Below are 13651 nucleotides of genomic sequence, written 5' to 3' on the forward strand. Positions count from 1 at the left end.
CGAAAGCTCGGCAAAGACTTAAAGAGTTTGTCATTCCTGTTGTGACCTCACTGAAGATCCTTTTGATAAAGGATGGCTTTTTATTCCCAATTAACTGTTTGGAAACGTGAATCGCATAATTTCAGTCAACTGTGATTTCTTCATTTAGCCAGAAACACATTTACCCGATGCTACGCCATGCGACGCTACCCGATGCTACCCGACGCAAATCAAAACTCCGATTTTCCAAAAGGTTGCATTACCCCCGTGCACATCTACCCGATGCTATGCCACGCTAACCTATCCGACGCTCTGCGATCCCCACTGTCCAGATTTTCGTCGGGTCGCATCGAGTACAGTCGAAGACAAAAAACCGGACACTCATATTTTTATTCAAACTACATGTATTATTGTCGTTATATTAATTACAACATACTTATTTTAATATAAACCAAATTAACTGTGATTAAAAATTAATTAGTTTTTATTTAAAAAATTAATTTTAATGGTTTGGTAGAAAATTAATCAAAACACCGGAATACGATTTTTTGATATAATGAATTTAACTAACAATTTATTGTACTCGCTTCGGCGGTACATATACTAAAATTGGAACAATTTATTACACGGTTTTGCTCATAAAATTTAATTAACAATTTATTTCATAGTTTTGCTCGTAAAATTACACCATTTTGTAATGTCGGGTAGCATCAGAACAGGACACTCATATTTTTTGTAGTTTATTTCAAACTAAGTACATGTAATTTTGTCGTTATATTAATTACAACATGTTATTTTAATGTAAACCAAATTAAACGAGATCAAAAATGCATAAGTTTTTATAAACATTGTTTAATTATGATGGTTAGGAGTAACTTTATTTAAAACAATTAAGTTTAACAAACAATTTATTAGATGGTTGTGCTCATAAAATTTAACTAACAATTTATTACAAGGTTTTGCTCAAAATAGTGCATTAAGAACAAAAGATGCGTTGCGATTGTGATAGTGATTATTGTGATAAACGCTGTGGACTGTACGCGACGTGTGCTTGCGTCGGATAGATGTGCACACCCCACCAAAACGTGGCAAGGCGTCGGGTAGCATCGGGTAGCGTCGCATGGCGTAGCATCGGAAGTGTGTTCCCGGCTTTAAGCTCTGGTTTCTCATTCATATTCACATTATTAAGTTTTTACCGTCTGTCTTTTTCTCGGCTGAATAATTCTGTAAACAACTATGAAATATGTTTTATTGTCTGAAAACCAAATATGATTTTTGGAAAGTTACAAGAAATTTATGCAGATTTATAGAGTGTAACAAAAGATTTGTTGTGCAAGTAATTGTTTTGGCTACCATGCGACTCAACAGAAAACTCAATATTTTATAATAATCCTGTAGAAGAAGGTAGAATGAAATATTTTGAATAAGAGCATACAGGCTCCAAAGGGAAAAACATAATAGACAAATTTAAAGTTCTTCGGCAAATTCAAGATTATGTTATGACTCTTATAATTTGAAAATTTGTACACCTAGATTTCCCTGATAAAAGTCTGGTTGACAGAATTATTTAATTTTATATTTGGTGATGAATCAGGCTGAAGTTCGACTTTCACGTCAGATATCAGTCATTCGAAAGACTTGAACCACTTATAAATCTTCCCCTCCCTATCAATTATAAGAGTCCCTCGGGATCTAGTTATGATACGGGACTGAATCGGAATATCTTAGCATAATCCGTCCGTTCAATCGGTCATAAATAAATAGGATGGTCTGAAAAGTCAGAAGCTTGAATAATAAACATTGCCACCGGATAGCAAACATTAATAAAAAAATATACGTAATGGTACAGTTTTTATTTTTATTAACTACAGATTTGGGTTCGCCGTTTTGGCATATTTTTGATTTGTAACGGTACCAGTTCGCTCTTATACAGCTCCGGCAATTTTCCATTTACGAATCGCCTGGAAAGGTCGGCCGGACATTAAGCGAATTATAAAATGATACATAAGAATCCAGTTATCATCAATGAGGTGTGGAGTAGCCTGTTGCTAATCGTCTTTATTTATCACCCACAGAACGTTAATGCCTTGTGTTCAATCCTTTGGATGAAATGCCTCTGAGTCATGGTGATCTGAAAACTAAGAGTATAGTGTGCATATTTCGGTATGAATTTCTCATGATTAAGGCAAAATCCACCTTTAAAAATTCTTTGTCTAAAATATTTACATTTACAACATTTTTTTGTTTAATATCCAAAATACAGAAGGGATCGCGGATCGCCCGACTCGTATTGCCACACTAGCTGTCCTGAGTTCGAATCCCGGCATAGTACTTGGATTTCTAATTGCGAATAATGTAGAGAAAAGTTGGAAGTGGTTTAATTCTAAAATCTTATGAATAGGTGGACGTTAAGCCTTCCTCTATGACAGGAATTGAATTTCTTACAGAGAACAGCATTTGTTTTCATGGCTGTAGCTCTTCGGGAGCCAGCTTACATAAAATTCACCCTAACGTTTTTAAACTATTATATAAAACACATAAAACAAAACGAAAAGTAGACGATCTCCAGAGAACTCCAATAGACTCATGAAATCCTTCACCAAAACTGCCAAGTATATTGGTACCGTAGAAAAAAATAAAACCAATGGAAGCCAAAGGGGTATTTACGGGTCACTATCATCAGATAAAATACCAACACAACTACCCATGCTATTTGTATCAATGTTGATCTCATTTTTAGGTTATACAGTAATGAGAAAGAAACAAATATGAATGGAGCAAAAACCTTCAAAACCTAAAAAACTTAATAAACTAAAACTATCTTAGGTGCTAGGGCACAAATGACTTCAGGGCAATGAACGAGCAAAAAAAGCCACAGGGAATCTGCCATACTATGTAATACGCTCAGAATCTGTACTTGGAATAACAAGATCAAGCGCATATCATGCTTCATATCAGAATGGGACAACAATAACCAAAAGGAGAAATGGATGAACTTCAGAAATGCCAGACACAATAAACTAATGTTTAACCATCGCTTATCAATACTGGCAAGTACATTGATACGGTTAGAAAGGGAAAACACAGGGAAGGGTAGGGTTACATACCGGTCAATGTCCTATGAGAAAACACTTACAGAACTACCCATGTTATTTCTACTTAATGATGACCTCATTTCTAGGTTATGCAGTAAGTAGGACGAAACCTTCTGAATGTATTCAAATCCTCCGAAATCTAGGAAAACTTAACAGCCTAAAAGAATCTTGGTTGCCAGGGCACCTAGAATTCTGGGCATTGAACAAGATCTGCAAGATGACATATAGGCCTTGAACGTACCACAGAGATAACAAGAACAAGCATTGACTTCAACAGCTCAGCATGACCCCACAGAATTAACTCATAATTAAACATCTCTCACTAAAACTGGTAAGAAAGATTGGTACAGCTAGAGAGGGTAAAACTCTGAGGAGTGATAGGACTGATCACTGAAAACTGAGAAAACACATGGGTGTATTAGGGGTATTCACGATCTTTGTGTTAACCCTGTTAAGTCTGTTAGGTCGTGTTAGATCGAGATAAATGATGACGTAGACTTGTAAGAATCAATTAGTTAACATTGCTCGATCAAAGGTAGAGCCAATGTTAGGTGTAAGGTCGAAAATGTAGTTACATTGCTATCCGTTAGGGCGTAGGTAACCAACATGGCAGCCATGAATTTAACAGCTGTTTTTTGTTTACACGTATTTTTATTCTTAAATAGGCATTAATTAAATAAGATCAATACATTTCTTTTGTTAATTTCTAACATGTCCTTACTCTCATTCATAGTAGATATATCCCCTATCCTATAAGTTGTAGCTTGTTAGAGGTTAGGATACAAGTTAGCTAGGCAGGAATTGAAGCGTGTTGTTTGTTAGTACGTTTCGAGTGCATAGATAGCATTTTGAATGAAAGCGTAGATTAATTTTCCTTTTTTACTAACTTTTGGCAACACAAATCAAAACCAAAACAAACAACAAGCCTTCAAGGACTGTTATATCTTTATTTTTGGTTCTACCAGTCGCCACGCGTAGCATTGCGGAAAAATTAACATTTAACATGCTAAGAAAAGAAAAGGGCGTTCACGATCTTACATGGAAATTACTCTAACACGAGTTAACAACTTACAAACATTGTGAATACCCCTATAATGATGAATACATAACCCTCATTTGCAGGTGAGGCAATGAGGAGCGAAGACATAACCTAAAAAGATGTAAGACAACTACTATGTAGGGCCTAGAATCTTCTGCAGTTTACACTAACGTAAACATAACATTTTCCGCTGATTGATGAAATTATTAGTGATTTTAACTTCGCCTTTAAGACTGAATTTTTGTAAACGTACAGAAGAGACAGTACGGAATAGGATGGCCAAGTCTACTCACAAATGTTCAACTCGCGAGATTAACAATCCTTCAGATCGTATTTGTGAATTATTCCCACGCATAAGTTTTTCAACAATTTTTTTTTTTAGATAGATCTATAGAAAAAATTCAGTGAGTGCATCTGATTCCTTACCATAATTTCAATGTTTGGTTACCTTTAAAACCGGAATGAAAAAAAAGAAACATAATGTTTATCTTGAATGAGTTTTTATGTATTAATAAATGTATTTCCCCAACCTATTTCAATTTATTAATTTGCATGTGCGGTGCATTAGCTATTAGTAAATATTACGTAATAATTGATAAATGGTTTAAAACTTGTAGATAATGTTTGCAGTTAGGGATCTGATGACTATACATGTTGCCCAGGGCGATACAAGAAACTCGCTAATTTTCAAGATCTAGGACCACGATTCCGGTTATTTATTGAATCATTCTAATCTTTTAAATGTGTAACACCGTCATTAGTGTAATGTTATTCTTTAAGATGACTTTCGTTTTATATCTAAGCCGACGGACCGGGTTTTTCTCCGATACGATACGGCTCGTTCAATGGTGATCAGATTTTAGCACTGCATCATTTTATAACCGGTCTTCATTGATTCAAATCGGGAATCGAAGAAACGGCCGGCCATTAGGAATTCCATATGTGGGCCAGATCAAAATAAGTAGCTGTGAGTAACGGTTGTAAAAATATATAACAGTTTGACCGTAGTTTCACCGTACTAGTTTTCCATCGGTAATTTCCAACAAAGATCATCCAAAGATTTTAAGTCCCAGAAGAAATTTCTTCTCGTGATTTGTATGAAATAAATAAACTCAGAAATGTAATCAACGTATTACGAACTACTTGGACATGCCGGTCGGCGTATTAGCATTTCGTATATCGTGTGTTTCGGTAATATCTTTCGAGATTTGACGTGAATGCTTGCGTGTGTAAGTTTAATTGTTTTCGTTCTTGGTGTTGTGTCAGGTGGTAAATTTTGACTTCTTAGTCGTTCATAATACCTTATGATGTATATAACCTACGTTTGTTCGTACAGTATTCAAATTTATTTTAATTTTCTTTATTTTATTGTCGTTTGTACAAAAATGTACAAATTTAATAATATATCTTTGACGATCAATACAAGATCTGTCAGGAATCCGTCATACCAGGAGGATAAAATTATTAGGGATGGGGGAGAGTAGGCAGCCATAGCCGGAAGGTTCAGTTACGATTGATGGTTGAGGTTTAGGGTTGGGCTAGGTCGCGAAGCAATTGTCCTTTCAGGCGTGGAGGATTGTTAGGGTGGTTCCTTAAAGATGGCTTGATCTAGTTGATCGTTGCATGAGGAGAGCTTGGAGTTGTGCCATTATGTTTGGATCATGTCCGTCACGAATGGCATGTCGAGAGAAATGATGAAGGTGGGGTGAGTATTTAGATTCTCTTTTGTCAAATGATAGTACTAATCACAGGTTTGTTCATACGATCCGGATTTCGAGCATTAAACGCTCATCATCAGTTTGATCATCTATCGACATGAATTGTAAGGTTGAACATGCACGCAAACGCAATTCCAATATGAAGCTGGTTTTTAAAGCTGGTTAATTTCGAACGGGCAAACCACATCCATTTCATATTTTCCTGAAAAACGATGTATGACTGAGATATGGGCATCAGAGAGCAAGTGTCAGGTGAAACGGGTTCGGACAGTTCAAAATCGAATTCTGAGGTTAATAAATAGGTGCTCAGTGGTATATGAGGAAAACAACTGACCTAAAAATAGCGGACGTTGACATCAACGCCTACATAAGAAAAGAAGTATAAGCACTCCTAACCCTTAGCTCCGGGAAATTGCTGCTCTTCCACCACAAACCCGAAACATCCGACGTCTGAAAATGAGAAATAATATAAATGCACTCCTTTTTCTTTAGTCTCTACTATTTCTTAAACTGTAAAGATTCGTTTCTCCATTGAACTTGTTATTTGTAAATTAATATTTACAAGCTCCTACACTGTGTAAGCAAGAAGGGTCTAAGCATCATGCCACACATTAATTAGGGTCTAAGCATAAACACCCAACTTATTGTAAATACATCAAAAGTAGAATGTAATTTTGTTACAATAAAATATGTACTGCAATAAATTAATTTTTTTAAAATTAGTTATTAATATGTGTGCCAAATATTATTTAGGTACATATTTAAAATAAGAGGTAAATCAAAGTTTATTTTTTTCTTTCTCTTTTTTTTTACGAGGGTTCGCAACAGCAGAGGTCATATAAACCCTCAGGGTGTCGGTGTTTTTGAAAAAAAGCCCATTTGTAATTATGTCGGGTTTGAATGCAGGGCCGCTGGATTTGAACCCGGGACCTTTACCTTACAGGGATGAGCGCCGTGTCAACTCCTAAACCGTTGCGGCCATCGACGCCCTTAATCAAAGTTTATTATATTACTTATGCATTTATCTCCATGTTTAATTTTACATTTTTCATTATAAATTTCTCAAACCCTTTTTTTTTTAAAGTGCCTGTTTCATTTCCTCTGAAGACACCGAATTATTGTAGTATTTTTTTAAATTTTGTTACATTTTTTCGGAGGGGGGGGCAAAACATAATACACACAAAGAGGTTTTTAATTTTTTTTTAAATTTTTCTTATGATTATGTTTTATAATGGGAGGACACCGACAATGAAGTCATATCAGCCTCTAAGGCACTCTGAAGGCCGAGGGCTATTCGATATTCTGCCCTCAGCCCTCGCACATACTCATCAATACAAACACACGACTGTATACAACCGAACAACTATATAAATTACTTAAATAGAAGCTACACATTTATACATGCGATTTACAGACGGTGAAATACCCGCCCCGTCTGTCTTTATGTTATGTGCAATTAATTAAGGTTTTTAGTTGAGATAAAAAAGTCCGAATGGATCGAGGTCACAATAGCTCAAGTGGTAGAGCAGCGGCGTATCTAGCCGAAGATCGTGGGTTCGAATCCCGCTCGTGACACTGACTTTTTTATCTCAACTAAAAACCTTAATTAATTGAATGATTTTTCTTAATACTGAAAGCCGGTTTGATATTGGAGTGAGTTTCAATTATTTTATCGGTTATTACCGCTGGTTTGTGACATGGAAAATTATAAAAGGGCACTACTCGTCTTATATGCTTATTTTCTTTGCGGATTTTGACTGTAGAAGATTTTGGATTTTGGTTAATTGGTATTACTTGTTTAACCGCATATTCATCAATTGAGAATAGAAAGTTAGTATTTATTTATTTATTATTATTTTTTTAAGCTGCAGGTTTCATAGCCACGATAAGTTGTGCGATGTATGTCATGTATCTTTATTATTTCATTAGGATTAGACCACAATTTGTGATAATCGGGCATTTCGTAAGTTGCAGCTGCAATCCCTTCAGCATTTTTAAATTTTAAAGGCGTCATTAAATTAATTATATCATAAGTCTGTATGATAATAGGTTTGACATTAGCGATAACGCAGGCCGCGTCAGGATATGATACGATAGCATCTTCTTATGTGGATGGGACGTCAATCGTTTTATTCATGCGTTAGGATACGCCAGCGGAGTAAACAGTGTAGAGGATTAGACTTAAGATACACCCGTGGGAGACGCTGGTCTGGATGTCTCAAAATTCAGAACCCATTCTCAACTTGCCTTAGCGATCCGAAAAGAAGGACTTCGGAATGAGATAGTGGGTGTTGGAAGAACGCTTTTTTTATTTGAAAAGGAGAACAGGGTGCCACGCTCGATATTCAAAGTAAATTCTACTTTTTGTCAAATGGTCATATTTTTGAAGCAGTGCTTAATTTGTTTAATAAAATATGTGGTGATTAGTGACCGTTAGTCGATGATTATTCGGAAATCGTGTAATGCAGTCTGGTGTGATGTAGGTTTCAGAAAAATATTTTCTCTATCGTGCCAACGTTTCGATTATTATTGAGATCATCTTCAGGGCCTGGGATTTACAAACATTGTTTATGTTTAACAAATACATGTAGGATGTGGAAGAAACTGAATTTGCACAATGCAAAAAATATGTTTTTATATTCAATCAAAGTATTTCTCCTCACTAAAAGTATTTGTTTTCTGCGTAATTGTGCCAATTAATCGCAACTCAATGGTAACTTTGATTGGGTAGAAATACTTTGAATATATGTGTGGTGATTAGTGACCGTTTATCGATAATTATTCATAGATCGTGAGATGCGGTCTGGTGTCATGTAGGTTTCAGAACAACATTTTCTTTATCGTGCCAACGTTTCGATCTTTATTGAAATCATCTTCAGAGCTCAATGTATTTGTCTGTGTAATTGTGCCATTCTTGCGTGTCGCGTTGAGAGTGCCGCACGACACGCAAGAATGGGACAATTACGCAGAAGACAAACACCTTGAGCCCTGAAGATGATCTCAATAAAGATCGAAACGTTGGAACGATAAAGTAAATGTTTTTCTGAAACCTACATCACACCAGACCTCATCTCGCGATTTTTGAATAATTACTTTGAATATAAAAAAATATTTTTTGCATTATATATGAATTCACTTTTTTCCACATCCTACATATATTTGTTAAATTTAAACAATGTAAATCCGAGGCCCTGAAGATGATCTCAATAAAGAACGAAACGTTGGCACGATAAAGAAAATGTATTTCTGAAATCTACATCACACCAGACTGCATGTCAGGATTTCCGAATAATTAATAAAATATAACAGCCTGAACCTATAAAGTATATTAATTGAATCGGCAATGAGAACTTTTCACATTATTAGAAATACTTTTGCATCTTCATAGTCAAACATAGTATTTTATTACATATGTAACTTTTGTTTTTATTGGTAATGGCTTTATTGTGAGGTCACTCTTATTTTGGAAACTGAGAATACTGCAACTATCAAAAATATTAATCTGAATGAAAGTAAAAGAATGGCTTCAGTTTCCACTCTTCCATGGATTGGAATGCCGTCAGATTATAGATATTCTCCTCCGTGGAAGGCAGAATGTGTAAATTAAAATAAGATCCATTCAAACAGGGAGTATTAATGGAAGATTGGGCCAGTCAATGGGCTACACGGTTCTTTCTCAATCTCGAAAAAAGAAAAGAGGGCCAGTGGAAAGAAGGTGAAACCGTTATGAGTCGGAGCCAGTGTCTCTAAACTCCTAATTGGTCATTTGTACAATCCTAGTGTTCGTAGGAGGGGAAGGTCGACACGTCCGATCTGAGAAATCCCTTACTCAACTGAATTAGGCGTGCATTAGGAAGAGTGGACACAGTGGAAGTTAATCGGGACAATTATATAGGTGACCCGTTGGATTCACCTCGTTATCTGGTATAACCTCTTACTGGAGTGCATTTCCTCTTTCTCTTGATCTCGTTTATATACAGTTAATGGTACTTATTATAAACGAGAGGAAGCAAGTGCCCTCCGTGGAAACCCATCAGACTGGTTTATTAGTTACAATTACAAGCGGCGTCCATTTTCCTGGAGAGCACCGGCAAAATCGCGAGAACCAACGTGCCGCCTATGAAATTTTTTATCTCAAAAACATTATGATTTATTACGTTATTATTGTTCCATATAAATTGTTTTTCCAAAATATTTCAAAATCTAAGAACTTTGGCGCTGGTATTGCAATACTGATCAATGACTTGAAACTTTCCTTCAACAAAAAGGAATTTTTTTGTTTGGCATGAATGAAAAAAATAATTTTACAAATTAATTGAGTAAATTTACAAATTGTACTTATACAATATTTTATGAAATAATCAAACACCATGATTAATATTTTTTATACAGTTAAACTAAAACTAAAATTAGAAGAGAGAGAAAAAATTATAATGGAAAGATTTAAGGGTAAGAGAAAGGGAGAGAGAGAGAGAGAGAGAAATAAGACAAACGATGACTGAGGGAGAAAGAGAAAGAAAAACTTATAATGAAAAGAGAGAGAAAGCCAGAAAAACAGTTATAAGAGAAAGATTATATGAATAGATACGTAGAGAGATAGAGAGGAAGAAAGAGTGAGAGAAAGAGAGAGAGAAAAAAAGAGAAATAGAGAGAGAGAGAGAGAGAGAAAGAGAGAGAGAAAAAAAAGAGAAATAGAGAGAGAGAGAGAGAGAGAGAGAGAGAGAGAGAGAAAGAGAGACATAGTGGAAAAGCGAGAGAAAAAATTAATTTAATGTATATANGTGTGTGTGTGTGTGTGTGTGTGTGTGTGTGTGTGTGTGTGTGTGTGTGTGTGTGTGTGTGTGTGTGTGATAGAATAGGTGCGAAATAGCGAAAATCAATGTGTTTTATTTTTTAATCAACAAAAATTCTTACTATCTATGTATTTATTATAGTTATTATATCATCGCTCTTATCACGTTTTAGAATGAAAAAAGGAACTGAATGAACAAATCTCATTTTAAACCAAAGGAATATTAAGGTCTGTATAGGCAGACTATTGGACACATAAATTGGTGCATCAGGTAACTGAAGATTAAGAGTTATGGAGTTTTTATGCAAAGGATATTGAAATGTTTGGCAAAACCTCATAAGTTTCGTCCATAAGTTTACATAAGTGCTAATAGGCATAGGTTTATAAATTATCTGTTATATTTTTTCAGACGGTTTAACTCTACCGTATTACACATTCTCTTGCATCATCATTGGGATATTTCGTGCCGTATGTCTTGTGTAAAAAAAAAATCGATCGTGCACAATGTGTCACATCAAATTTCATTACGGCACCAAATAAAAAGGGCTTAGCGCATAATGTAAAACGCGTTAAGAAGCCTTTATTGAATCGGCAGAGCGTAAAATGTTTCAATCTTGTAACGCTGTAACAGTAGGAGTTTTGTCTTGTACGTGATCGTTTCACGGCGCAAAAACCTTACCAGGGAGAAATCACATGTGTGGGATCGGAGGCGGATTTCACGCAACACTGTCTCCCACAGTCCGCGTATTGTACGATCCATGACCAAACAGTAATTACCGGTGGAACATGCGATAATGGTTCGGAAAAACTTATGAGTTTGAAAGGGGGTGTCACTGTGGGGACATTGCTCTCCTAGACGCCCACGCATCTTCTCACTCTAAAAAGGACATTCTTTACAGCTGACATTTTCCATTTTCTTACATTTTTTAGTCTTTTGTTGTCACCGAACGAATTTTTCTTTAAAAAACTGTTCATTACAACAATAAGAATTATACAGCAAATGCATCCCAGCAGCAAAATATCCTAGAAAGAAGCTTCGTCGTACATAAATATAAAGTTGGTGTGTAAAAATCTGTTTTCTTCTGTTCGGCAAACAATAAAAACCACAAACTACAAAAAACCTAATGCCATGGTTAAAGCAAAAGCAAAAAATATGGACATTTAAATAAATTTTATTATACAGGATGTTCCACGAATACACGACAATACCTAAGGTGATAGTATACGCCAAATGGGACTAATAAGCCCCTATTGTTTAAAGTCTGATTTTCAATTCTATTCGAGATAAATCACATTTTGTGTTGCTTCAACCTTTCATGAACTTTTTCTTATGTAACCCCTAAATCTCATAAAATATCCATTCTATCGTACATTTGATTACATCAGTGGAAAGAACATTAAAATTTCTTGTTAATTCCATTAGAGTTCGTGGCCCTATTAATAATAATAAATAACTTATGTTCAGTTGGTTAATCTTTATGTAAGGTATTGGTTGAGATAAAAAAGACATTGTCACGAACGGGATTCGAACCCACGACCTTCGGCTAAATACGCCGCAGCTCTACCGCTTGAGATATCGTGACTTCGATCCACTCGGACACCAACCTCCCATCTAAAATTTGAATATCTCTCAAATTCGAAAGATGGATTGAATTGGGAAGTTGGCGTCAGAGTGGATAGCTCAAGTGGTAGAGCAGCGGAATATTTAGCCGAAGATCGTGGGTTCGAATCCCGCTCGTGACTCTGACTTTTTTTATCTCAATCAAAAACCTTACATAAAGATTAACTAATTAAAATTTCTGTATGTTTCGTAAGATTTATTATATTAACTTTAAGCAAAAAATGTATAAAAACACAAACATTTACGAATTTCTAATGTTCTTGTCTAATGTTTAAGTAAGAATTTTTTGGCTCTATAAATACTGACAACATGACGCTTAAAGAAAGGTTGCTCCTGTCAATAGCCTTCAAGTACAAACTTAATTTCTCAAATCAGTTATCACCAGCGTAAAATTAACGATAAGTTGTTAAAAATTTAATTTTTTGGTTACAAATTGTGTAAAAAATTAGTCATTGAAGTGTCTAATCTTTTAATTAAAATAATGAAAGTAGCATAACATAAACAAAAAACTTTCTAGACCAAAATTTATGAATGTGAAATGATGTGAAAAGTGAACAAAAAAATAAAAAATCTTTAAAAATTGAATTAAATATTTAAAATGCCCACCTTTTTGAAGAATACAAAAATGAAGTCGTTCGTAATAATTTTGGATTCCGGAAAGTGCGTTCTTATTAGGGTTTCTAATGTTTCCTTTCCGGTTTGTGTGTGTTTTCCATCTGGTTTTTTTATTGTTCCGATGGGGTTTATAGGGTCTTTGGCGAGGATTTTGTGGAGTCTGCTTGCCTCTGTGATGTTTTCGATTTCTTTGCAATATTTCCTCCACGATTCCTGTTTCGCCTTTTTTATTTCCCTATTGTATTCTGTTAGGGTTTTACTGTATTCTTCAGTATTCCCCGTTTTTTTCGCTCTATTCCAAAGTTTGCGAGTTTTCTTTCTTAGTGCCGCCAGGTTATCATTCCACCAGCAAACTTTTTTCCCGTTGTTGTAGGTGGTTTGTGGGCAGGCTTCATGATATGAGTTTATTATGGCTTCTTGTATTTGTGTAGAAGTTANGGTTGGTTTTTGGGGTCTTCCTTTACAGGTTCCCCCGGTGTTTTGTTTTGTACTGTAGGTTTTTCCATGTAGTTCCCACGAGTGAGAGGGATCTAAAGGTCCGCACCGGAGGAGCCCTCTCTCCGGTGTAAGGCTAATTACTCAAGGGTGTCGCCTGGTGCCCTTGAGGCTCCGTTATTGGCACAGTTACCCCTGTGCCATTCATCCATCGGCACGGATCGCATAACACCTTGGATTTGGGCTGGAGAGTGGGACCAGGATAAGGTGTGGGGTGGGAAGAGGGGTAGGTGTTGGGTTTAGGATTAGGAGGTGTCAGGTCCAGCTCCTGTCCCTCCATACCCCTCTTTCCGTTTG

General features: G+C 35.8%; 1 long non-coding RNA gene across 1 annotated transcript; it reads right to left on the reverse strand.

Annotated features, from left to right (window-relative positions):
- Positions 1-1835: 1835 nt before the first annotated feature.
- LOC106673936 lies at positions 1836-13289 on the reverse strand. The gene is made up of 3 exons (XR_001341445.2): positions 12851-13289; positions 6166-6281; positions 1836-2117 (listed from the first exon to the last, which is right to left on the reverse strand). It is a non-coding gene; the product is annotated as an uncharacterized LOC106673936 (long non-coding RNA).
- Between the last annotated feature and the right edge of the window lie 362 nt (positions 13290-13651).

The sequence above is a fragment of the Cimex lectularius genome, unplaced genomic scaffold (assembly GCF_000648675.2).
Source record: "Cimex lectularius strain Harlan isolate CLEC.00 unplaced genomic scaffold, Clec_2.1 scaffold123, whole genome shotgun sequence".
NCBI classification, from domain to species: Eukaryota; Metazoa; Arthropoda; class Insecta; order Hemiptera; family Cimicidae; genus Cimex; species Cimex lectularius.